Genomic DNA, 27,284 nt, shown 5'->3' with positions numbered 1-27,284 from the left:
AGAGTGCCTGCCTCGCATGCACAAAGCCCTGGGTTCAATCCCCAGCAAACCCCCCCCCCCAAAAAAAAAAAAAAGTATCTCGGTATCCAGAACACAAACAATAATAAATGCTGGTGAGGATGTGGGGGAAAAGGTAGACTCATAGTCTTGTGGGACTGCAAATTAGCACAACCCCTCTGGGAAGCAGTGGGGGACTCCTCAGAAAACCAGGGATGGAGCCACCCTATGACCAGCTGTCCTACTCTTGGTATTTATCCCAAAGATCCAAAATCAGCATGCTAGAGCAACACAGCCACCTCAGTGTTTACAGCAGCAAAATGCACAAAAGCACAGTTATGGAACCTGCCCAGGTGCCGGTCCACAGACACACACACACACACACACACACACACACACACACAATGGAGTTCTACTCAGCCATAAAGAAGAAAGAAATTATGGCATTTGCTGGTAAATGGATGAAAATGAAGAACATCATGGTGTTTTATTCAGTTTTTTTTTTCACTCTCGTGACTGAAAGAACCAATGAGAACAACTGTAGAGGAGGAAAAGTTTATTTAGGGGCTCACAGTTTCAGAGGTCTCCATCCATAGGCAGCAGCCTCCATTCCTTGGGTCTCAAGGTGGGGCAGGACATAAAGGAAGAAGAGTGTCAGAGGGAAGCAGCTTGCATGATGATCAGGAAGCAGAGAGAGACTCCACTTGCCACAAACAAATATACACCCCATAGACACGGCCCCAATACCCAGCTCCTCCAGCCACACCCCACCTGCCTCCAGTTACCACCCAATTAATCTCATCAGGTGATTAATTCACTGATTGGGTAAAGGCTCTTGTAGCCCCATCGGGTCCCCTCTGAGCCTTCTTGCATTGTCTCACGTGAGCTTTTGGGGACACCTCACATTCAAACATCATGCTAAGTGAAAAAACCAGACTCAGAAAATCAAGAGCTGAATGTTTTCTCATGTGGAAGCTACAGCAAAATAAGGGAAAGAAGGCAGGGGAGGAGACAGATATGAAGAGTCTAAGACAAAAAGACCAAGTGAGCAGGGAAGAGGAAAGGCCCACAGAGGAGACAGGAAGAGAAGTGAAGCTGCCCAGCAGGGACTGGCTGCAGCAGGGCGACCAGGCACCCTAAGGTCCCAGGGGAGAAAGCAAGTGCTAGAAAATAAAAACACACCCCACTAAAATTCACGGAAGAAACAACCCCCAGCCCACAGTGGGTGAACCTGTGGTCCCAGCTACTCGGGGGGCGAGGTGGCAGGATGGGTTGAGCCCAGGAGCAACACAGCAAGACCCTGACTCAAAAAGAATGAAAAGAAGAAACCCCAAGTACATCTATACTCATAAAGAAACTGACGCAGTAATAAAAATCTACATTTCTTCCAGAACCATCAAATGATTTTGTGAGTTCTACCAGATCCTCAGGGAATAAAATCATCTGTTTTGCACAACTGGATCTGCTCTGTGCGACCCTGTTCACCAGGGTGTGGGAGGCCGGGGGCCAGGAGGCCTTGGCCAATTCTGCTGCGTGCTGCGCCTGGGGCTCGGCTCTGCCACTGCCTGCCTGGCAGGGAGGGGTCTCTGTCCCCTTGTGCCATCCCCAGCTGGGGCTGCTGACCAGCAAGGCTGCTGAAGGAAGGCTGGAGAGCGAGGCCAGTCAGAGGAGGCAGGTGAAGGACAGGGGAGTCGGGAGGACCTGGTCCTTGGAATTCCCGCTGGTGGGGTGCTCACAGTCCATGCTGCCTGCTTTACTCAGCCTGTGGCCACTGGGTCAGAGGGATCCAGATCTGAGTGACCCAGTGTCCTGGCACTGGCAGTGCTGGGCCACCGGCCTCCGCGTGGGCTCCAGTGAGCTCTGGCTGGGCGGCTCTCTTCTTCATCTGTCCACTCCGTCTGCCATGGAGCCCATCACTGAGTTCTATACTCAGCTGACCACATTCCTCAGTTTTCCCATTTCCTTCTGGTTCTTTACAGCCTCTATTTCTGTGCTGACACTGTTCCTGCTGGGTCTGTGTGGCTCACTGGAGTGTGTCAGAGCGGCTGCTCTGCATTTCTGCCCAACAACTCTAGCTTCCCTGCCATATTGCTTGGTGTCCACTGGCGTCCTTCCTCAATCAATTTGAGCTCTCCCTGGAGTGTGGCATGAGTGCTTCCTCAGGAAACCCGGACAGCTGGGCCAGAGTCCGACGGCTCCCACAGACCCTCTGCCAGGCTGCTGTCTGCCCATGCTGCTCTGCAGGGCACTTGCTGGGTGAGGGTGGAAGCCAGGTTCTGCATGTGGCCTCCTCTGACCGCAGGATAATGGTGACATCCCAATGTCCCTGGCCTCCTGGGCTCCACCCTGGGGTGTAGGGGCAGGGTGTGTGGTCCCTGGATTGCCTGGTGCGTACCTGCTTGATGACCCCACGCACACCCTCTCCAACTGGCTTAAGTCTGTCACTTCTAGACGACTATGGCCCGTGTAGCTCAGTTTCTGATTTCTCACTTCCCAAACACAGCACCAACAGTGTGGGTGTTCAAAGAAAACAACAATTAGGATTGCAACAAAGAGTCTCCAGCAAATCACGCTGCAACAAGAGGGGATCGGGTCAGACAGGAAGAAGGCCTGACAGCCAGGATTGAGAGCACCAACGCGCTGGGGCAGAGAAGCAATGAAACTTGCTGCCTGCACTGCAATCCAAGGGAACCAACTCTTCCCCTTAGATGGGGCAGTCCTGCCTGGGCAGGGAGGCAGAAAAGTGGGAAGTCCCTATTTGTTCCAGAGCACAGCACACGTGCCTGAAGGTGTCGGGCTGGCCCAGTAGCAAGCCACAGGGTGCAGGTCACCTGCCTTGGAAAACATCTGTGTGAGCTGCCTGAAGGCCCAGCTGTGCTGAAAGGATTGGAGTCACTGCGGGGGCGACCGGGACGGAGCCAGAGGACAGGACCCACTCAGTCACAGCACCTGTGCCTGGCCTGAGTGCGAATCTCTGGGGCCCATGCGGGTCAACCAAGGCACGTGGTTGTTAGGACCTTTCTGGAGGTGGGACCCCACAAATACCAGTGAGAGGTGAGGGGTGGGGTGAAGGGTTCTGGAAAGCAGCAAAGGAGAAAGGAAGGAAAATGGAGGAAAGGAAGAAGATCCAAGAGTGAGAGACCTGGGCTGGGGCTCTGAGGTGCATTCCTCGGCATGATTCCACCAGCCCCCATGCGAGCTCTGCGTGAAGTTCGAGTCCCTCGAAGTATGTCTCCCTCATTCTGGTCTCTCTGGCCAACAGAGGATCTGGGACTCGTTCTGGGGAGACTGGGTTGGAAGCCCATCCTTAGCTTCCTCCCCAGCAACCAAATCCGGGGTCTATTTTAACATGACCTGTGAAGTACCCCACCTGGGAAGCAGACGCTTCTGCAGTGCCTATGATCTGCAGCACTCCAAGTGAGAAGGTCTGACGAAAGGCACCTCCCAGTTCCCGGGGCAGGGTGCCCTCCCCTGGACTCCTCACCCTCCACGGGGCTTCCCGCTTGGGCTCATCCCTGGGGTCCTCTTCAGAAGCTGCCTTCTCAGATCTCTGCCAACACCTCTCAAAGCCCTGAGATGACAGAGAGAGGTCTGTACTTAGGCCAGGGTTCCTTGACCCCTGGGGTATACCCCGGGGGTCTCCTCACAGAATGCACGTGGCCACTGGCCGCCTGGGCTCCACGGCCTTGGGCCTCGGCTTGCCCGTGGTCACCTGGCTCCACAGGCCCCAGGCTGAGGACTCCTAACTCACGGGGGCGCCCACATTCGATCTGATCACAACTTCCTGCAGCACAGTGGCGCAGGCTGCAGTGAACACACTTGCCAGGAACCCTTCAGACGGGTGCAGCCTGCAGAGCGAGCGCTGCAGCAGCCACTGCTGCACCTCCCGGCCTCACCGGTGAGGGAACCCAGGCCTCCCGCTGCTGGAGGCCCTGAACCTTCAGCTGGCCCAGTCAGGCTGGCGGCTCCCTGCCTTGGGAAGGTGCTCTGCTCCCCACGGCGGTAGCAGGCAGGCCACGACACCAGGATCAAAAGGAAGCCGGCCACGCTTGTTCTCTACAGTCTCCAAGACCCTTGCTTTCATGGGAGAACCTTTCGTTCTCAATACAATCTCGTTTTCTTGCAAACTCAAAATCACGAGTGTTCACTGCAGTGACTCTCGGCTGTGAGTCTGGGGCTGTGGAGGCCATCAGCAGCACCACACGCTCTCCTCACCTCCCAGGAGGCAGCTGCCATAACCTAGCCTGGGCAGAGGCGGTGGGCAGGCCACAGGTTAGCGGGTCACAAATGCAGGTCCAAGACTCAGGTCTCCGGTTTCATGGTTCCAGCTCAGAAATATAAAGTTCTGTCACCATCACATATAGGAACAAGGACCACAGAGAAAGCACGAACCTCAGGGTGCTCCACAGAGACAACACTGGTCTTCAGGTCGCTGCCAGTTCACTGCAGGTAGCCGATCGCTTGAGAAATGTGGCTGTGTGTGATACAGGTGAAGCAATGGGATTCACACTTGACAGCAGGAGTGACATGTGCAGACACACAGCACACAGACACATGCACACACAGGGACAGAGGGACATGGACACACATGCATGCACACGGACAGACATAGGCATGCAGACACAGGCATGCACAGAGACAGAGGGTCATGGACACACATATGCATGCAATGGACAGACATGTATGCATGTGCAGGGACAGAGGGACATGGACACATGTGTGCATGCACACACACAGACACATGCACACAGACACATGTATGAGTGCACACGGACACAGACATGTGCACATGCACATAAACATGTACATAGACACGTGTGCACATGGATACAGGCACATGAATACAAGGAAACACATGCATGCACATGGACACAGACATGCACAACGATGAGAGATGTGCACACATGCATCCCTTGTGTGTAAGCACCTCTGCAGGCCTGCATGCCTGAGGGTTTTAAGAGGATCATGTTCTAGTATGAGTCTAGCTGCTAATTCTGTTCTGCTACATAAGAAGAGACTGTAATTAGCACATTTGTATGCAAATATACTGTCAAGACCATTTTTTCTCTGAAGTAGTTATTTACACCAGCATTTCACTCCAGAGCTCGGAGGAGGGAGGCTTAGGTCCAGCCCACAGCACGCTATTTGAAGAACTGATGGTAGTGGGGGCGGCAAGGCCCTACAGTCCAGGAACACAGCCCAGGAGGGGGTGGACCAGCCCCTCTTCTCCCCATGGGTCCCAGACCTCCCAAGCTTCCCTCCTCTCTGGACTGGGGGGTACCCTGTTGATAAAAGCTCCCAAGAGGTTCTGAACAGCCCTCAGACCTGGCACCTGAGAGTTGCAGTGCCAAGCTACCATCCAGGTCCTGCCAACTGGGGGAAAGAGCCCTTGTTGGGCTGGACACTGTTCACCCTAGATGCTGGCAAGTGAGCAGATGGCTTAGAGGCAGAGATGCTGACATAGGCTGGGAAAGCAAAGGAGATTTGGTCTGGAATTCTCCTGGCTCTCTTAGGGGTCCAGTCTTCCTGTGCCCATCAGCAGTAGTCAGGAGTGTGTCCCACAGGAACCAGTGGCCCTGTACCAGGAGGGCACACAGGCAAAGAGAAGGGCAGAGGTGACACCTTGTGCCCAGGGAACACCCCAGGGTGCCCAGTGTCACTGGGCTTGCCAACAGCACCATGCCCTCCCCGTGGGTCCTGACCAGCAGCTCTGCTCCCAGTCAGGCTGGGGCAGCAAGGGCCAGCCAGGACAAGTAACTGGCAAGGTGGGGGCTGCCTCAGGGCTGCGCCTGGTTGCCTGGCAGCTTCCATGTATTCCAACCAGGAGGGGTGACCTGACACGGCATTGGAAGAGTGGCCGGCCCAGGGTACCGCTGACGGCCAGGCCACGTCTCCACCAGCAGGTGCACAAAGAGACGTTCCCAGAGGTACGCACCAGAGTGGGTGGGGAAGTTCTGGTGATTTCTACTTTCTTCGTGTTTTTCTGTCCTGCACTTTTTCCTTTTTCCCCCCTTTACAAAAGATACAGGTAATTTTAGTACCTATTCTAATTTTAGGGGCGGGCCCTCCTTGAGGTGCGCATCCTCCAGGAGGTGGGCTGCTTTCCACGGGGCAATCTGACCCACGGGTCGGCACAGAGGGGGCTCTGGCCGAGGAGCACGTCTCGCAGGCGTGTAAGTTTTCACTAGAACACGGACAAGGCTCTGGAGTGCGGGTGTGGACTTGAACGGGTGGACGGATGCAGTCCTGTTCTTGGACAGGACAGTGTTAGGGAGATGTTTCCCCTCAGAGTTGATGTGTAAATTTAATTCAGTTCCCGTTCAATGGAATCCAGAACTACCTGTTTTGTGGAGTCAGACACGTTTTTGTAAAATTCAAATGTGGAAGGGTAGCGGGGGCACAGAGACGCCACGCGGAGCAAAGCTAACGTAGAGGGGGTTCCCAAACACCAAGCCGAGAGTCTCAGGGACACGGGTAAATGGGCACGTGACAGGGGAAGCAACCTTCACAGGGGAAGAGCCCCAGACACCACCAGTCAGAGGTGGCACGCCTGTCCGTGCCTTGGGACCCAGAACTCGAGAGAGCCACACCCCTGCGTGCGGCTGGGAGGAGGCTATTTGCTGAGCTGGGAGGGCAGCCCTCGCTGGGGATCCAGCAGCACCGGCCAGTTACCTTCAGGCACTGCTGCTCTGGACGTGGATGCACATATGCAGGGAATCTGCCTGCAGAGGGATGGAACCACATAGCGTGGAAACACACAGATATGGGCATCCACAGGTAGCTGCCGTGTGAAGAGGGTCAGGGCCTGCAGCTGGCACGATGACCTCCAGGACACAGCGCAGCAGGAGAGCCTACGTGCACAGGAGTGCCCAGCCTGTGACACTGAGTGTAACACAGGTGTACCAATGGCAGCCGGGCACTCCTCCCCTGGACAGAGGGACAGAGGGGCAGCTGGGCACTGCAGGACGGCCTCTCAGAGGCAGGTGGGAGGGGACTCAGACTGCAGGGTGTGTCACACCCTCTCCATCCCAGGACTGAACCCAAACCCAGCAGGGGCTCATTGACCAAATGTCCCCAGGCAAGTCTTAAGACCACCCTGGGGCACAGAGCAGGTGGTCACTGAAGTGCACTCTGCTGGGAACCTGACGCTGAAGACGAGAACTGTGCACAAGAGCTGCCCAGGCCAGGAGGCCTCCGGGGGCAAGAGCAACCCCTCGGAGTGTCCCAACCGGGAGGCCCGCGAGGCAGATCCTGGACCGGGCGCTGCGCCCAGCGTCAGAGGAGCCGTGGCTCCAAGGAGCAGAGCACGCCGGCCCTGCCAAGTCGGGCAGCTGGGCACACATGCTGCAACCCCACAGCTTTTCTGAGGGTCCAAATAGTTCAAATGGGAGTTTTAAAAATCCTGACTTATCCAGGTTAAGCCCCGAGGCCTGGAATGAAAAGTCTTGAGCCTGGGTCTGAAAAGTTTTGCTGAAATCATCTCGCTCTGAGTATCGTTGGGGCTGCTCACATTCTGGAATGGCCCATCGAAATCTCAACCATGCTTTGTGCAGAAATGGGCTCGTCGGGCCCCTGAGGAACCAGTGCAGCTGAAATGGGCGCCATGAGCAGCCTCCGGCTTCAACTGCAGAGCTGCGGCACCCAGGAAGTGGCAGCAGAAACCTCAGGCAGAGGCACATCAGAGAGTCAGAACCAACCCTCCCCACTGTGGCCACCACTTCAGAAAAGGGTGCCATGGTGGTTCAGCATGGAAGGACAGGAGACCCACATGCAGGACAGGGGAGACTTCCTCACACCAGAGGCCCAAGTTCAGGAAAAAACGATCGACTGGACTTCATTAAAGTTTTAAAAACTTTCATGTGTCAAAGGCCACTATGGACAAAAGGAAGACCTATAGACTGGGAGAAAGCACCTGCAAATCCCTCACTGAGAAAGGCTTAGTATCAATAATATACAATGAGCTCTCATGACTCAAAGATGAAAGATAACCCAATTCAAAAAACTGGGCAAAAGACCAGGTGCAGTGGCCACACCTGTAATCCCAGCTACCCAAGAGGCTGAGGCAGGTGGTTTGCAAGTTCCAGGCTGGTCTGGGCAACTTAAGGAGACCCTGTATCAAAACCAAAAATAAAATGGGGGGCTGGGGATGTGACTCAGTGGTAGAACACTACTGGCTTCGATGCGCAGGATCAAAAAACAAAACAAAACAAACAAACAAAAAACAACACAGTTTCGAGTGTGATGCACACCTGTGATCCCCAGAGGCTGAGGCAGGAGGATGGCAAGATCAAGGCCAGTCTCCATAACTTAGCAACGGAGCAACTTAGAAAGGCTTAACCAATAATTTTTAAAAGGGCTGGGGTTGCCGAGTTCTACAAGACCTTCCAAGAAGATCTCATTCCAATACTTCTCAAAGTATTCCAGGAAATAGAAAAGGAGGGTACCCTACTGAACTCATTCTATGAAGCTAATGTCACCCTCATACCCAAACCAGGCAAAGACACATCAAGGAAAGAAAATTTTAGACCAACATCCTTGATGAATATAGATGCAAAGATCCTTAACAAAATATTGGCAAACCGTATCCAAAAACATATTAAGAAAATCGTGCACCATGATCAAGTGGGGTTCATCCCTGGAATGCAAGGATGGTTTCACATCTGTAAATCAATAAACATAATCCATCATATCAATAGACTTAAGGATAAGAATCATATGGTTATTTCAACTGAAGAAAAAGCGTTTGACAAAATACAACACCCCTTCATGCTCAAAACACTAGAAAAAATAGGGATAGTAGGAACATACCTGAACATTGTAAAGGCTATTTATGCTAAGCCCATGGACAACATCATTCTTAACGGAGAAAAAGTGAAACCATTCCCTCTAAAAATGGGAACAAGACAGGGATGTCCTCTTTCACCACTTCTACTCAACATTGTCCTCGAAACTCTAGCCAGAGCAATTAGGCAGACTAAAGAAATTAAAGGGATACGAATAGGAAAAGAGGAACTTAAGCTGTCACTATTTGCAGATGACATGATTCTATATTTAGAGGATCCAAAAAAACTCCTCCAGAAAACTTCTAGACCTCATCAATGAATTCAGCAAAATAGGTTATAAAATCAACACGCATAAATCTAAAGCATTTTTATACGCAAACGATGAAACAGCTGAAAGGGAAATGAGGAAAACAACTCCATTTGCAATAGCCTCAAAAAAAAAAAAAAAAAAAAACTTGGGCATCCATCTAACCAAAGAGGTAAAAGTGCTCTACAATGAAAACTACAAAACATTGAAGAAAGAAATTAAGGAAGACCTTAGAAGATGGAAAGATCTCCCATGTTCTTGGATAGGCAGAATTAATATTGTCAAAATGGCCATACTACCAAAAGTGCTATACAGATTCAATGCAATTCCAATTAAAATCCCAATGACGTACCTTACAGAAATAGAGCAAGCAATCATGAAATTCATCTGGAAGAATAAGAAACCCAGAATAGCTAAAACAATCCTTAGCAGAAAGAATGAAGCAGGGGGTATCGCAATACCAGAACTTCAACTATATTACAAAGCAATAGTAACAAAAACAGCATGGTATTGGCACCAAAATAGACAGGTAGATCAATGGTACAGAATAGAGGACATGGACACAAACCCAAATAAATACAATTTTCTCATACTAGACAAAAGTGCCAAAAATATGCAATGGAGAAAAGATAGCCTCTTCAACAAATGGTGCTGGGAAAACCAGAAATCCATATGCAACAGAATGAAACTAAACCCCTATCTCTCACCCTGCACAAAACTCAACTCACAATGGATCAAGGACCTTGAAATCAGACCAGAGACCCTGCATCTTATAGAAGAAAAAGTAGGTCCAAATCTTCACCTTGTTGGCTTAGGATCAGAGTTCCTTAACAGGACGCCCATAGCACAAGAAATAAAAGCAAGAATCAACAACTGGGAAAGATTCAAACTAAATAGCTTTCTCTCAGCAAAGGAAACTATCAGTAATGTGAAGAGAGAGCCTACAGAGTGGGAGAATATCTTTGCCTCTCATACTTCAGATAGAGCAATAATTTCCAGGATATATAAAGAACTCAAAAAACTCTACTCCAAGAATTCAAATAACCCAATCAACAAATGGGCTAAGGATACGAACAGACGCTTCACAGAAGATCTACAAGCAATCAACAAACATATGAAAAAATGTTCACCATCTTTAGTAATAAGAGAAATGCAAATCAAAACTACACTAAGATTCCATCTCACCCCGATTAGAATGGCGATTATCAAGAATGCAAGCAACAATAGGTGTTGGAGAGGATGTGGGGAAAAAGGTACACTCATACATTGCTGGTGGGGCTGCAAATTAGTGCAGCCACTCTGGAAAGCAGTGTGGAGATTCCTTAGAAAACTTGGAATGGATCCACCATCTGACCCAGCTATCCCACTCCTTGGCCTATACCCAAAGGACTTAAAATCAGCACACTACAGAGATACAGCCACATCAATGTTCATAGCTGCTCAATTCACAATAGCCAGACTGTGGAACCAACCTAGATGTCCTTCAATTGATGACTGGATAAAGAAACTGTGGTATATATATACAATGGAATATTACTCAGCTATAAAGAATAATAAAATTATGGCATTTGCAGGCAAATGGATGAAATTGGAGAATATCATGTTAAGTGAGATAAGCCAATCTCAAAAAACCAAAGGATGAATGATCTCACTGATAAGCGGATGATGACACATAATGGGGGGTGGGGGGGCAAGAATGAAGAAAGGAAGGACTGTATAGAGGGAAAAGAGGGGTGGGGGGTGGGGGAAGGAAAAAATAACAGAATGAATCAAACACCATTACCCTATGTAAACGTATGATCACACAAGTGTATGCTGTTACTCCATGTACAACAGAAACAACATGTGTCCCATTTGTTCACAATAAAAAATTAAAAAAAGAGAAAGGGCTGGGGTTGTGGCTCAGTGGTAGAGCACCCCTGGGTTCAATCCCTGGTACAAAAAAAAAAGGCAAAGGAGTTGAATAGGCATTTCTCCAAAGAGGCCGGATGCCAGAGAAACAGATGCTCACCACTCCGTCACTGGGCCAGTGAGAGGGGCCCTAGCACAATGCGGCTGCCCAGGCAAAAGGGTGCGGCCGCCAAGCCGAGCACAGATCCCAGCAATGCCAGTCTAGTGCACACCCAGCGCACCTGGACGGGGCGAGCTGATGAAGGGACGTGCACAGCGGCACATCGCCCTCGGCACGTGGGCACCCACCTGCCCACGAACATACGTGGACAAGCAACGTGGCCGGTGCACAAGGGCGCGGGACCTAACCTTGAGCAGCCAACGAGCTCGGCCAGACGCAGGCGACATGCTGCAGGGCCCTGCCTGGGCAAACATCTGGGGCAGGCGAGGTGCGGGTGGAGGGAATTACTGCCAATGTTGGGTTCTTCTGGGGTAATAACTTTCCAAAAAGTGTGGCAGAGCTGTGTGCTTACAAAGGACGGAAGGGTTAAGTTTTTGAGTTCTTTAGGTCCTGGAGATTAATGCTCTATCCCAGGTGCACGTGGTAAAGGTTTTCTCTCACCTGTAGGCTCTCTCTTCCCGTAATCAATTGTTTCCTTTACTGAGAAGCTTTTGAGTTTGACTCCATCCCATTTATTGATTCTTGGTTTTACTTCTTGCCCTTTAGGAGTCTTGTTAAGGAGGTCAGGTCCTACACCCACATGGTGAAGATTTGGGCCTACTTTTTCTATTAGGTGCAGGGTTTCTGGTCTAGTGCCTAAGTCTTTGATCCTCTTTGAATTGAGTTTCATGCATGGTGAGAGATAGGGGTTTAATTTCACTTTGTTACATGTGAATTTCCAATTTTCCCAGCACCATTTATAATAGGCTATCTTTTCTCCAGTGAATGTTTTTGGCGCCTTTGTCTAGCGGTAAATGGATGGAGCTGGAGAATATCATGCTAAGCAAAATAAGCCAATCCCCAAAAAACCAAAAGCCAAATGTTTTCTCTGTTATGCAGATGCTAATTCACAATGGTGGGCAGGGGGCAGGGAAGAATACAGTTACTCTAGATTAGGTAGAGGGGAGTGAAGGGAGGTGGGTGTAAGGGGTGAAAAGGATGATAGTAGAATGAATCAGACATTATTACCCCATGTACATATGTAACTATGCAATCAGTGGTACTGTATACCATGTATAACAGAAAAATGAGAAAGTATGCTCCACTATATATGATGTATCAAAGTGCATGCTACTGTCATGTATAACTAATCAAAACAAGTAAAAAATTCTTTTGAACAACCAAAGTGGTGTATCTTATGTGTATTTTACCTCAATTAAAACAAGGATCAGAGGCAGCAGGCTCCAGTTCTGCTGCACTGGAACTTTGAGGACCTGCTCTGGCTTGCTTTTAGAAGGGTCACCAAAGCTGATGGGGACACCTGGCCCGCTGGGGCCCACAACCTCGCTGCCCCAGATCCCCACGTTCTGCTCCTCTAAAGGAGCAACCAGGAAGACTGCATTTCCTGAGAGCCCCGCAGTCAGCCTCTATGAGCAAAGGCGCATGGCCACTGTCCTCCCTCAAAGTCACCCCCAGGAAGCCCCTTGGGGTGGGGGTGTGTCCACAATGCTCACTAAACCCGAGTGTGACACTCTTAGCTAGTCAGCTTTCTGTGTCTGTGACAAAATACCTGAGGAAACCAACTTGAAGGAGGAAAGACTGATCTTGGCCAAAGGGTCAGAGGTTTCTTGTCATGGTCACTTGGCCTCATCATTTTGGGTCTGAGGTCAAACAGTTTGGAGGGGATCAGGTGGCAGAGTGAAGCTGCTCACTGCAGAGTGGCCAAGAAGCAGGGCTGCAGACAGGTCCAGGGTCAAGAGATCTTCTTCAAGGGCAAGCCCCAGCCACCCACCCCGTCACTAGGCCCTCCTCCCAAGTCTCTGCCATCTCCCAACAGCACCATTGGCTGGGCACCCAGCCTTCGATGTAAAGGCTCATGCCAGGTCCAGACCACAACATGCATGCATGTTACTTTTAAGTTAAACCTCTCTTTTGAGATTAGTGCAGATTCAGTCATCAGAAGCCACAAAGAGAGATCCCTGGTGTCCCTCACCCAGTGTCCTGCAAAACTGAAGAGTCATGCCAGCAGGACACAGATGCAGACGCAGTTCCCCCAAGCACCCCACCAGGACCTGCTGCTCCCCTGAAGAGCACACCTCAGGACACTGCCCCTGGCACCCCGGCTTCCTGCAGCTCCATGGCCCAGCACCTCTGGACGCTGCCCCTGGCACCCCGGCTTCCTCCAGCCCCGTGGTTCAGCACCTCTGGACGCTGCCCCTGGCACGCCGGCTTCCTCCAGATCCTTTTTGAACACGTGGTGTGCAAATATTTCCCCCCACTTCATGGCTTTTCCATTCATGCTCTTGAGGGGGTCTTTGCAGAATAGTTCTTAATTTCCATGAAGTTGAATGATCAAGTTTGTTTTTATGGATCCTGCCCTTGGGATATCAGGTCTAAGAATTCTTTGCCTCAGGCTGGATTTCAATGATTTTCACCAAATCTTTTCTAAAAGTCATATTTTCACACTTACATTTAAGTTCATTCCATTTGAGTAACTTTTCTTCAAGGGCTGAGATTTAGGACGTGGCTCCCCACCTGGGCCCTTTGTGTGACTCTTTGTGTGACTCTTCCATGCTCTGTTCTACTGGTCCATGTGTCTGACCTCTGTCGATACCACCCTGTTTGATCACTACAGCAGTGAGGGAAGCATTAATATTGGTTAGAGTGATTTCTCCCACTGTGCTCTTCCATATGAATTTTAGAATAAATTTTTCTATATTCTACAGAAAAAGTTGTTGGGATTTTGATACAAGCTGCATTAAACATATAGATCAGTTTGAGAACAAACACTTGTACTACAGTCTTCTAATCCATGACTATGGTATGTCCTTCAATTTATTTAGGTTTTCTTTGTTATCTTTTATCAACATTTTATAATTTGTAGCATATGAACTCCCAATATTTTGTGTATTTATACCTAAGTGTTTTATTTTGGGGGGGTGATTGTAAATGGTCTTGTTTTTGTTTCTTTGTGGTGCTGGAGATTGAACCCAGGGCCTTGTGCATGCTAAGCAAGTGCTCCAGCATTAAGCCACATCCTCAGTGTGGCCTTGTGGTTTTCCTTTGGGTTCTACATGTTAATTGTTGGCACACAGAACTGTGACTCATTTGGCTTTGATCATTTACACTGCCATCTTGCCAAACTCACTTATTTGTTCTAGGAGCTTTTGGGGGGTATATTTCTTGGAATTTTTTACATAGATCATTGTATCATTTGCAAATAGAGTTATATTTGCTCTTTTACAGTTTGTATGTCCTTTATTTCATTTTCTTCACTTTTAAAACTTTCAGTATTATGCTGAACAGCAGTGGTGAGAGTGAGAAACCCTTTTTTGTTCCTGATCCTAGAAGAAAAACTTTCAGTCTTTTCGCCTGTAGGTTTTTTGTAGATGCTCTTTATCAAGTTGAAGATTTATTTATAGATTTCTGGGAGTTTTTATCATGCGCAGGGATTGGATCTTGTTAAATGCTTTTCTGCATCAGTTGATGGGATCATGTATCTTATGGTGATATGGTGGCACATACTTGTTGATTTCTAAACATTGAACTAGGCTTTCATGCCTGGATTAAATTTTACTTGGTTCAGTGACTTATACATTGCTGAATTCAATTTTCTGATATCTTGTTGAATATTCAGAATCTGCCTGTATGAAAGATTTGACCTCTTGTTTTCTTTTTGGTACTGTCTTTATCTACTATGATCATCAGGTAATGCTGACCCCTCTCTTCTTTGAATACTGGATAGACTTTTCCAGTGAAATTTTCCTTGTGAGTTCTTTTTCAGGAGTTTTTAAAGAATTCAATGTTGTCGCTTACATTACTGATGTTAGACCTTTCCTCTTTCTAAGGTAAGCATTGGGTGCTAGCAACTTCCCACTCAGAACCAATCGGGCATATTTTGATCAATTGTATTTTCATTTTCATTAGGTCGTAGGCCTTTAAAATCTTCTTTTGAGGCTTCCATTTTGGCTGTAGATTAACTAAAAGCATCTTACTTAACTCCCCAGATTTGGAAGCTTTCCTGTTGTCTTTCTGCTGCGATTCTTTAATCTTTAATCTGTTTGTCTGTGTCTTTTGCCATTTGGGGAGGTTTTCAGGCATTCTGTCTTCAAACACTTTTCCAGCCCCACTCCTTTCTCCTGTTTCTAGGACCAGAGGATGTAAATGTTGATAGGTTTGTCACTGTCACACAGATCCCTCTGACTCTGTCTTTTTTCCTCTGTTGTTGATACTGTGTGATTTCTACTGATCCGTCCTCCAGTTAATGGATTCTATCTTCTGTCATCTTCTGCTATTTGCCCTCATGCAGCAAGGCTTTTTAAAATTGTCATTGTATTTTCGAGTTCTATAATTTCATGTTTTCCCTTTTTATATCTTCTATCTCTTTGCCAAGATTTTCTATTCTTTTATTTGTTCAGGAAAACTTGTAACTGATTGGTGAGGCCTACTTTAAAATACTGGGCATAAAATCCCTACATCAGATTCATCTCAGTGTTGGGGTCTGTTGTCTTTTTTTTTCATTCATATTTTGGTTTTTCTGGTTCTTGGTATGAGGAGTGAATTTTTACTGAATCATGGACATTTTGGGTGCTAATTCTTCTGCATGTGAATATCCAGTTGTTCCAGCACCATTAGTGAAGAGACAATTGACACCATGGTCAAAACTCAGCCTACCTTGTGAACCAAGGTCCACAGTCCACAACACCACACAACAACCTAACAGTGAAATTCAGCTGGTCACTGATATATGTGTTAATTTTGGACTTGCAATTCTATACCATTGCTCATGATGTCTCTCCTTGTGTCAATACCACACAATTTTGATTACTGTAACTTTGTAATAAGTTTTAGCAAGTAGAGTGATTATTGCAACTTTCCTCTTTTTCAGGATACTTTTTGATGTATGTTGTTGACGTATGTTGGTCCTTTGCAATTATACATGAAATTTAGAATTGGCTTATCCATTTCTGCAATAAGGCAGCTGGGATTCTGACAGTGACTGTGTTGAACCTGTACATCAGTTTGGGGAGTATTCCCACCTTAAAACTGTTAGGCACTCCAATCCATGAACACAAGACATGTTCTCATTTATTTAGATCTCCTTTAGTTTCTTTCAACAATGTCTTATAGTTTTTGAATGCACAAGTCTTGTACCTCTTTGGCCAAATTTCTTCCTACATCTTTCACTATTATTATTGATTCTATTATTTTTGATATTAGCATAAGTAGAATTCCTTACTCAGTGTCCTTCCCAGATTGTTCACTAGTAGTATATAGAAATGCAAGTGATGTCTGAGTACTGATTCTAAGTTCTGGTTCGTTCTGTTATACAGCCACAGTTGAGCGGAACCTGACTGAACTGTGTCTATGGTTCGAGAGTCTTTTTCATTCAGGGACTGGGAAGTGTGTACTTGCAGAGTTTTAAATTTGCTTATTGATTTTGCTTTCTACCTTTGCTGCTTCTCCTTGCTAGGTTTGCTCTGGTATCTGACATCAGTGGGTCAAAACTATCCCTCAGCTGTGATCTGCCAGCCCACGGCACATCCCCCACACTCCCTCCTGAGCAGGACTCCGCTGGCCTCCACTCTCTTTTCCAAGTCTTCCTTTTATTTTATTTTATTTTATTTTTGGTACCAGGGATTGAACCCAGGGGTGCTCAATCACTGGGCCACATCCCCAAGTCTTTTTACTTGATCATTTTTTAAACTCTGAGACAGGGTCTTGTTAAGTTGCTGAGGCTGGCTGCTGATTCTCCTGCTTCAGCCTCCCCAGTTGCTGGTATCTCAGGCATGAGCCATCGACCTGCTCAAGTGTTCCCGTCAAAGTTTCTCTTCCTATGACTTTCACCTCAGTCTTTTCTCTCAGACTATTTCTGTTTTTAAAACTCATTCTGCATAAGAGAGAGCAGGCTTTCCACATGAGAAGCACCATGCAGGGAGCTCACAAAGGCTGCTAGGACGCTCCTCCCCAAACTCTGACGCAGACAGTGGCGGCTCCTGTCATCTGTCTGGCTCTCCAGACCCCTGGGGAGACTAAAGGTCTGGGCTCAGCAAGAGCCATGTGCACAACAAGAGTCACTGTAGGGCCAGGAGCCCACTGACCCCATTGGCCAGAGGCTAGGGCCTCTGGGGGCAGGAGGAGTCACTGAGGGGCTTCTGTAAACGTGTGGCCACTGCTCTGTTGGACTGGGTGAGCCACTTCCTCTCCCCAGAGGGACACTGTCCAAAGAGGATGTCACAGACAGACCTGAGTGGGCTGGGATCAGAAGTGTGGGGTGTCACGACCAGTCTGATTGCCAAGAGGGACACGAAGTGCTGCCAGGGGCGGGAAGACGCAGGGCACACAGGACAGAGCTGGCCATTCAGGAAAGTAGACTTAGTGAGTCTTTGCCACTCACTCCCGCTTGGTAACAGGGAGCGAACACTGAACACTTGGAGGACGGGAGGACGTGCAGAGACCACTGACCAAAGTCCTGAGCCTGAAAAGGGCCCCACACAGCATAAGGGCAGCGAGCAGCCCTGACTGCGTCCGCCCTGCACCCCAGGTTCCTAGCTCCAAGGCCTGAGCCATCCAGGGAGCCAGGGTCCGGCTCAGTTCTTACCTTCACACATCAAAGAGGAGGAAGTGTTCCCAAAGCCTGCACAAATCGAAGTCTGGTTCCAAGAGGAGGGTGAGGGACGTGGCCAGAGTCTGGTTCCAAGAGGAGGGTGAGGGGCAGTGGCCAGAGTCTGGTTCCAAGAGGAGGGTGAGGGGCAGTGGTCAGAGTCTGGTTCCAAGAGGAGGTGAGGGACGTGGCCAGAGTCTGGTGCCAAGAGGAGGGTGAGGGACGTGGCCAGAGTCTGGTTCCAAGAGGAGGGTGAGGGGCAGTGGCCAGAGTCTGGAGCCAAGAGGAGGGTGAGGGACGTGGCCAGAGTCTGGTGCCAAGAGGAGGTGAGGGACGTGGCCAGAGTCTGGTGCCAAGAGGAGGTGAGGGACATGGCCAGAGTCTGGAGCCAAGAGGAGGTGAGGGACGTGGCCAGAGTCTGGTGCCAAGAGGAGGTGAGGGACGTGGCCAGAGTCTGGTTCCAAGAGGAGGTGAGGGACGTGGCCAGAGTCTGGTTCCAAGAGGAGGGTGAGGGACGTGGCCAGAGTCTGGTTCCAAGAGGAGGGTGAGGGACGTGGCCAGAGTCTGGTGCCAAGAGGAGGGTGAGGGATGTGGCCAGTCTTCCCCCCAGGACTTCTGATTCTAGCCTTGGACGTGCGGCTTTGGGCACTGATCTGGGACTGCCTAGAAGGGTGCAGTTCCCCCTTATTGATTATTCCAGGGGCGGCATTCGCCCCGGCTCCTGATTTTGTCCTGGGAGGGGCCGACGCATGTCTGAAAGCAATGCTCAAAGGCAACAGCGAGCCAGATGCACTTCCCACACAGCGGCTGTGCTGTGCTAGGACACAGAGGACCAAGCTTCCTCCAGTCAAGTGCCGGCTCCACCCACCCTGCTCTATAAGTCGCCATGCGCGGTGGATCTCGAGTCCCATTGGGAGTGCGCTCCTGCCCAGGCCTGGCAGGAGTGGGAAGGGCCCAGAACAGCCCTTGCTTGGGCGCCCAACCAGGAGCCAGGTGGCCGTGCCTGGGGAACATCCTGCCCAGGTGCTGTTCAGTGAGCAGCTGATCTACCCACCCTGAGACCTGCGACAGGCCCAGAGCGGCAGAAGCCTCCTGGGACCACACAGTGGTCCCCGAGAGCCTCCTGGCCAGCACAAGCAGCCAGCGTCCACTTGACGTGAGATGAGGCCCACGATGGCAGAACCTGCCCGGGGACCTAGCTCTCCCACCAGGTGGCTCACTCCAGTGGCCTCTGCCAAGGTCTGTGCAGCTGCAGATCAATCCCCAAGGTCATGTGTGCCTGTGACGCTGGTGCTTGGGGGGTCCCCCGGAAGTGATAAGATGGGACGAAGTCCCCTTTAACTCATCAGAGGGTGAACACCAGTGCTTAGGGCTGGGGCCTCTGGGGAGGGAGCGGGTCAGGAAGGCCGTCACTGCGGTGGAGTCCCTGATGGCTCCTGGTGAATCACAGCAGAGCCAGCAGGCCCTGACTGACAGGGACACACACGGGGTCCTGCCAGGGATGAAGCCCAGGAGGCCCTCACCCTGCAACCTCCTGCTTGGACTCCCAGACTCCAACCATGAGCCCAAATAACTTTCTCTTTAAAAATCATCCTGTCCCAGGTATTTTCTTTATATATATATTTAGATGGACACAATACCTTTATTTTTTTATTTTTATGTGGTGCTCAGGATCAAACCTAGGCCCTCATGGGTGGTTAGCACTCTACCACCCAGCCACAACCCCAGACCCGGTACATTCTTATAGTAAGGAGAGGCTGCTGCACCTATGTTCCACTGTCACACTGAGACTGGGGTCATGAAGAAACCCCAACACCGCCTGCCCAGCTCAGACCCACCTGACCTCCTGGGTCTTCACTCTGGTCTCTTCACCACCTGCTGGCTGATGGAAAGGTGCCAGCCTGGCACACCAAGTGTGTGTGTGCTTGCATTAGCCCTCAAAGACTCTGGATTTTAGAAGTCGAGGTATTTTTCTAATTCTTTTTTTGTGTGTGTAGGGGGTGCCAGGGATTGAACTCAGGGACACTCAACCACTGAGCCACACGCCCAATCCTACTTTGTATTTTATTTAGAGACAGGGTCTCACTGAGTTCCTTAGTGCCTCCCCATTGTTGAGGCTGGCTTTGAACTCTCAATCCTCCTGCCTCAGCCTCCCCAGCCACTGGAATTACAGGTCTGCGCCACTTTGCTTGGCTGAATTTTTCTAATTCTAATGAATCACTCCCAGAAGAGAATCCTGCCCATGTTAAATAACTGGAAATGTCTGCAAGCTTGACTTCCTCTTGCCGGGCTGCCACACACACGTGGCCTGATGACATCAGCAGCTGACATCAGGCTTGCAGCAGGCTGCATGGCAGAAGGCAGGCACACGGTCACCGTGACACCCACGCAAGCCATGTGACAAGCCCCAAGGTCACCACAGGAAGATGGGCCCGTGACAGGAGGCATGCCTGAGGGATCAGGCAGTAACGTCCTGAAGTATGCGAGGGAAGTGGGCACGGCCTGGCCCAGGGCAGAGGAAGGGTCCTGCAGGAGCCTGCTGGGCCTGCACACACGCACAGCTCTTGGCCAGGACTGGCCTGGCAGCAACGTGGGGTGCACAGCATGGTGAGGAGCTCAGGGCACTAGCACCCTACCAGGGAGTCCACATCCCCATGTTCTTCATCAAACCGAGCACCTCACAGGTTTGTCTGTAAAGATGTCCACGTTAGAGGTGCTCAAGCTCTGCAGGGCCTCAGCGAGGCTCTGTGTTCAGAGCCTCACAGGTGGAGCCCAGGGCAGGACCTGCGTTCACTCCTCAGTTCCCACCACGCAGCGGGACCCTGAGGGCTGTCTGGGGCCTGCGCTCAGCGCTGCTCATGGGTTTGCCACACCTGGTGGCCCTGATTGGCTCAGAGCCCCTTGAGGTCCACAGGCGGGAGGCGGGCCAGCCTGGAGCCCACGATGCCTGGAGCTGAGGGTCAGGCACACCAAGAGAGTACCTGCCACCTCTACAGAACCATATTTGTCTGCCAGGCTGCAATTTAGTAAAAATTCTGCCATATTCAGATCAGAGCAATTTCTGATGCTTCACCTGGCCCCTGAATTCTAGCCTTTGCTCTCACATGTCCGGCACCGCCAAGACTAACCTCTCATTCAAACTCCGTCATCTAAATATCTGAGAAGGTTAAAAATAACCAGGAGGGTCATTAAGCTCTGGAAAGTGCTGCCCAGGCTGCTGGTCCCAGCAGTGTCCTGGTCCCTCCTCACCGGAGCAGCAGTTCCCAGCAGGTGCAGCTCACAGGGGGCCGTGGAGGAAGAGCGGCACTAAATTAAGAGCTGGATTCCAACAGGCAGGAGGGAAGAACCTGCTGTGCCTGTGCCTAGGGGCCCAGGGGCCAGGGCCTTGGCCTGCACAGCAGATGGGCTCTCCCTTGTGGAATGAAGCAACATGGGGTCTTCCGTTACTATCGTACATTTCCATTGGCCTTTTTCTAAACTCACCATCAAACTTAAATACTGGATGCTTTCTTTTTAGTAAGTGTATTACTGATTTTACTTTGTTCTGATAAAAAGTTTCTCCTCTGAAACTGAGAGCACCAAGACATCTCGCAGTGCGCATTTCTCATCTGACGTGGGTCAGAATGCACACACAGCTGACAATCTGCTCACATTGTGGCCACCAAGGCCCACGACCTACGCCTGCCCCCAGGCAGGTTACACCGCTTCTTAAGTGGCATCCCGGGAGTGCTCAGACCCATCTGGTAGACCACAAGTGCCTGCAGTGAGATGCCCAGCAGGAAAAGGGCCAGCTTACCTCCCTGGTCTATCTTAGCTTCACTGTGAAAGGGAACTGCTGGATTCTTCCATGGAGATAACCAGACTGTGAGAGAGATTGGAGTTTCTTGGATACCAGAAGGGACCTGAGTACTCCCACGCATGAGGCACATGTGCAGGGTCCAACCCCAGGGGTGGACTCTGGCCCTTGGTACTTTGGCTGCCGGTCTGAGCACTCCTCACAGTGGATAGCAGGACCCCTGAGGACAGACACTTGACCTCAGCACATGGGAGCCCCTCCATTACCAAAGATCACTCCTAGACAGATCAGACCCCTAGATATCTCCACTTCCCATGAAATTACCATCAGATACTCAGATATCCAGACCTGTGTGGCCCCCTGGAGCCCTGGGCCATCCTTGTTCAGGTCTGCCCTATCCTGCCCCACACCTCCCTGTGCCGCCCATCTGCTTCCCCTCAAGCTTCCCCCACACATCCGCACAGGCCTGCCAGAGTCACCAGCACCTCCCACTCCAAACAGCCCCCTGGCTCTCCTGCCCTCCTGGTGCCTGGGAGACATACTTCTCCTGGAACACCATTCTGGACCAGGAGACAGGAAGACTGACTGCCAGATATGCTCATCCTCTACAGAGGCTGAGGACCCCAGGATGGTACTCTCCAGGGCAAACCCCACATTTTATCATTTCCCACCAACCTGTGCTCCACAAGACCTATTAACCATGCACATATACCTGTAATCATGATAATGCGCTCCCAGCCATATCCTGGGCAGAAATTCTTAATTATAATTCAAACAATCAGCCCACACACATTTTCGAGCAGCTGGTCCATGCAGGACTCTATCAGGCACTGAAAAGGGAAAACCACACAGCCCACTCTGGCAGCCAGGAGCTGGGACCCTTCTTCCTTCCTGTGTCTCCACAAATATACACAATTGTTTCTTAAATCATGGAAATCTCAAGGTATCAAAAGTTTGCAAAGTGGAATGTATGTATTGGCACCAGCCTTAGAAAGACCTGAAAGCTGTTTCCCCTCCCCAGCAAGACAGCAACAACGTCACCTCTGGACAGCACAACACACCCACATCTCTGAGGCTGGCACCCAACCAGGACCGACAGTCAAGTGGATTTTGACCCGTCACGTGATACAAATTCATAGTTCAAGGGAATGAGCAATTCCACCCCACTGAGGACAGGAAGGAGGCCCGGAGCTCAGCCCTGCAGCCTGAGGGGAGGTAGGGGCCAGGAGGAGAGTCCTCTCTGCTTTCATAGACAGGAGCTGGTAGACTGCCAGATTTCTCAGTAGAGAAGAAAACTGCTCAAGGTGATTCCCAGCGCCCCCACCAGCACTGCCCCAGGGTTTGCCCTCTGACCCAAGGGTTGGGCTGAGGGGTGACCCGCTTGGAACTGCTGCAAGACTTCCCAACTGCATCAAGATCCATTATTTACAACCTGACAAGGGCAGTCAAAGGTAAATGCAGAGGACTGAGGAGGCTCAGGCCAGGGGAGGACTTCCTCGAAAAGGCTGGGGGCCCAGAAGAGTCAGGGAAAGCCACGTTGGACAAAGGGCCAAGGGGGTCCCGAGGACAAGCCGCCACCGCCGCGCTGCCTATGGGGGCAAAGTTGCGAGGGTCGGAAACCTGCATGGCAGGAGCCAGGTGGACTGGGAAGGGACCTCTGGAGCCACCACACTGGAGCGCAAACACGCGCAGGTGCGAGGACGCCCCCTACCCCGCGACCCCGGGCACTTGAGGACCTTGGGGGAGCAGTAGAGACCCAGAGGAGACCAATTCAACTCCCGCACTGCCCGCCGAGGTCTGGACCTCCTCAACGCCCAACAGTCCTCGCCCCCTGGGGCCACTGTAGGAACCGCAGGCGCTGCCAGCGCCCCAGCTGCAGCGCCCCATTTGGTCCTGCCTCAACCCGGAAGGCGCAGCGCACGCTTAGGCTGCGAGTTTGCAGAACTCCCTGCTGCTGAAGCAGGGACCCTCCCCAAACCCAGACCGCGCGGCGGGTCGGAGAAGGCCGGGTGGGAGGGCGTCCGCGTGCGCGCGTGAGACGCGTGCACGCGCCTGTGCTGGTAAGCTGGCCGTGGGGGCGATCGCCTCACCACCTTTCTGGCCAGGAAGGCGCGTGAGCGTCACAAGTTCGCCCACGTCCCCCATCTTCGCGGGAGCCAGGTGCGCTCACCTTCCAAGACTGGCAGGGCAGGGGAGAGCCCTGTTCTCACCCAGGGGACCCCTGTCCCAGTCGCGGGCCCTCTGTCAGTGCCCTCTTTCTCTCACCCAGGATCCGGCAGGACGGATGCTGGCAGACCGGGCAGGTGCAGGATCCAGGCTCCTGCGGTTGCCCGGACCTCCATGAAAGCGCACGACGCGGCCGGGCCCGCGCGTCTCCAGGGCTGGGGCGCGTGGGGCGGGGGCGGCGCCCGTGCAGCCCGCCCCGCCCCCCCAAGCGTCCTTCCCGGGCTCCCGCGCCCCTCCGCGTCGCGCCGCCCAAGCCCGAAGTGCTCACACCCGGCAGCGGCAGCCCGCGGACAGGCGCCGGCGCCCCCATCCCCGCCCTGGCTCCCGGACCCGCGGGGTAGACCGCGGCTCCACGGAGCGCGCAACTTTACCTCGGGGCTGGCTGCCGGCTGCGCGCGCCTGCCCGCGATTCCTCTGGGCGGAGCGCGGCGTCGGCGAGCCCGCAGCCCGAGTCTGGCACCGCCCTGCCCCTCGGCCCGCGGGTCCCGCCCGCGGTGGCGCGGCGCCCTCTCGCGCCCAGCGGGGTCTGGGGAGACCCAGAGGCGCCCAGAGCCACCCGGAGCAGCATGGAGCCCCGAGGCTCTGGGAGCTTGAGGCCAGCCGCCCGGCACAGCGCTTGCAGGACCATTCCGGGACGTGGGCATGTGCACGTACACGAACACAGACACAGGCTCTTGTGCACCCACAGCATCGCGCATGGGCACACACACATGCACACCAGCTCTCACACCCACACACGTAGGCTCACACTCAGTGCTCACGCTCACACTCATAACCACAATATCACACACGTGCTCAGACACGCCCAGGCATATACACACCTCAGGCTCTCACACTCACTTGCATAGGCGTAAGCCCGGGCACACAGGTAGTCACACACACACGCACGCACGCACTCATATAACCCAGCACATGCACCTGCATACTCAGCCCAGGCACACTCACACTCAGGCATGCACACGGCCGTGCATACGCATGCTCAGGTGCTCACACGGACACACATCCAGGCACAGTCATACACTCAGGCACTCACACACCCAGGTGCTCACACTTGCAACTCACCCAGGGGCCTTTCCAGAGGCACTAGCAGTACCCCTGAAGTACGCCAGGGCAGTGGACAGTGCCAGAAGCCCAGGGGAGGACGTGGCTGTGAGTGGGTCTGGAGAGGCTGGCTGTGTAGGACATGCCTGCTGTCCAGTCCCAGGCGACCTGTGGGGGGACCCTGGGCACACAGAAGCCCTGGTGGCACCTGTGTCACTACTGCATACAGAGATGGAGACTTTCTGCCCAGCACCAGGCTGGGGAAGGAGACTTCATCTCTGGAATCATTCACTGAACGTAGCAATCCAGAGGCCAGGGCCACTGTCCCCGAAAGGTCACTGTCTCCCAGGGGACGTGACCATTTCTGGGCAGGGGATGTGCTGTTGGGTCAGCAGATCTGCCTCACAGGGCTGTGCTCCTGGACCCTGTGGACAGCCTGGCTGCAGAGGTAGAGTGGGCTGGGACCCTCTGACAAGAAAATACGCAGATGAACAAGGGAGCCCGTGGGGAGCTCCGAGCGTGCCAGGTGTCAGGGACTGTGCGTGGTCCCTGAGCACTGAGACCACAGGCCCCCACACCTGTCTTCTTCTTCCTGGGGGCCATCCCCACCTGTCCCACGCTGGCTGTCTGTTCAGACGGCACCTGTGCCAGGCCCTGGGTCCTGTGGCCCTGCGCCATGTCTTTCACCCCACCCTCGGCAGACTCCTGGACCTGTTTATCCAGCCAGGGGTTTGGTTGTCCTCCTCTGTTCTCGGGCACATTTGTGAGTGACCTGGCTTTGGTAGATTGATCTCCAGATCTGTTTGTGCAGCTCTTAGGATTTTTTTTCTCTGACCCACAAATTTTGTTATTTCTTTAAAATCTACATGCAGGGCTGTGGTTGTGGCTCAGTGGTAGGGGGCTTGCCTAACATGTGTGAAGCACTGGGTTCAATCCTCAGCACCACAAAAAAAAATAAATAAATAAAGGTATTATGTCTATTCACCACCAAAAAAAAAAAAAAAAAAAAAATTCAAGAAAATCTACATGCTACTGTTACAGTTAGTTCTTGTTAACTTCATTTTGTCAGTTTTTACTAACCACTTTAGTGATCCTTTCTGGTGTTCCAGAATCCCAACTATGCTCTGCTCCTCTTTCACTTCTCCACCACTGGAACATGGGGCACTGAGCTGGCCATCCAGCACCGACGTGGGCTGCATTTCGCAAGAAGTACCCGCACTCCAGTCGGGCACCACAAGGCTGCTATGGTCTCGGAACCAACATTTGTGGGCCCGGGTGTGACGCCAGGCTCGGATCTGCCTCCCATCTGTGCTGTTCTGCTCACTTGACATTTCCCATCGTGTTTGGAGGCTCTCTGTTAAGTATTTCTGAAATTGAATAAAATCAGATGTGAACTGGTAGGTCTAGCGATATTGCACACCCACACGAGGACAGCAACTGTGATCTAACGTGCTCTGATTAACTGGCTTCTTCAGCCTGGGTCTAATTTCCACTGCTTTCTTCTTGGGATCAGTGCAGGGCGAGTTCTTGGCAGGGATGGGCAGAGTCTGTGACCAAGTTCCTCACTCCCTGCTTCGGGGTCCCTGTGTATAGGCTGGGAACAATGGCAAGGCCAGCCTGCTTTGGATTGATCGCCGAATGAGTCAGTTCCAGGGCTTAGCTGACCCGTGGTGAATGACCCAGTTACTGCCACCATGTTAGGGGCTTAGGGAGCACAGAGCCATCAGGATGTTTCAGGGATGTTGAAGGCTGCCTGCCACGAATCTTGGAGCACAGGATCTAGGACCTGTCTGGGGAGGTCATTGTCCCGCCCGAGGACCCCTGGGTGGCATTGGAGGGCACTGTGACACTCCGATGGCACTCTTGGAACCGTGTCCTCTCCCCTGACCCGGCCGTCTGTGCCTGATTCTCCATGGCGGCCAGCGCGAACCCCAGCTGTGCTCCTTCTCTCTGTACCTCTCCTTTCCAAGCCCCTTCTCTTCCTCATGGGTCTTGTTCCCTGTTGTTTTTGCTCCTTTGCTTCTGGATTTGAGATGTCTTGCACTTTGTATTTCCGATGCCACTGGAATTGAAGTCCGGCAGCAGGTGCAGGAGGAGGCCAGAGAGCAGGGGCTGTCAGACTCGGGAATCAGGCGCGGGCAGGGCGGAAGGGGCGCCTCGCGACTTTCCTGGGTATCAGTCCTTGTCTGGGCCACGCCTTCCCTTTTGTGCTGGTTCTGTCTCAGGAGGCTACGCTGCTCAAAACGCTTTTGCCTGTACACAAGCCCTTGGCGGAACGTTTGTGAACTCGTGGAACAGAGGGGAGGTAACAGGCCCTCTGCACCCGCACGTCCCACGGGAGCTGTCTGGGTGCGCTCTGTTTGCATGCAAGGCAGCATCAGGAGACCACTGATCTCCGCCCTTCACCAAAAGTTTTCAGTCTTTCCTGGGCTCCAGCGTCCCTGGGAGAGGTGTTTAGACAGAATCCCACCCAGCACCTA

At 51.9% G+C, this 27,284-nt stretch overlaps 1 protein-coding gene across 7 annotated transcripts in view; it reads right to left on the bottom strand.

Annotated features, from left to right (window-relative positions):
- Nucleotides 1–24,175, bottom strand: part of KCNG2 (potassium voltage-gated channel modifier subfamily G member 2) — a 46,686-nt gene extending 22,511 nt beyond the window's left edge. For 2 of the 7 annotated variants that reach the window (XR_013758840.1, XM_079109179.1), the window contains exons 1-2: nucleotides 23,708–23,845; nucleotides 3,482–3,568 (exon numbers count right to left, since the gene is read on the bottom strand). The gene's annotated coding sequence lies outside the window, so the exon portion shown is untranslated. Of the gene's footprint in view, nucleotides 1–3,481; nucleotides 3,569–23,707; nucleotides 23,929–24,134 lie in introns of those variants that run through there. The other 5 variants (XM_079109182.1, XM_079109181.1, XM_079109184.1 and 2 more) reach the window with 5 other exon arrangements.
- Between the last annotated feature and the right edge of the window lie 3,109 nt (nucleotides 24,176–27,284).

This window comes from Sciurus vulgaris (genome assembly GCF_902686455.1).
Source record: "Sciurus vulgaris genome assembly, chromosome: 13".
Classification (NCBI taxonomy): domain Eukaryota; kingdom Metazoa; phylum Chordata; class Mammalia; order Rodentia; family Sciuridae; genus Sciurus; species Sciurus vulgaris.
Note: the sequence above shows the minus strand (reverse complement) of the source record. Positions and strands in the feature narration are given on the sequence as shown.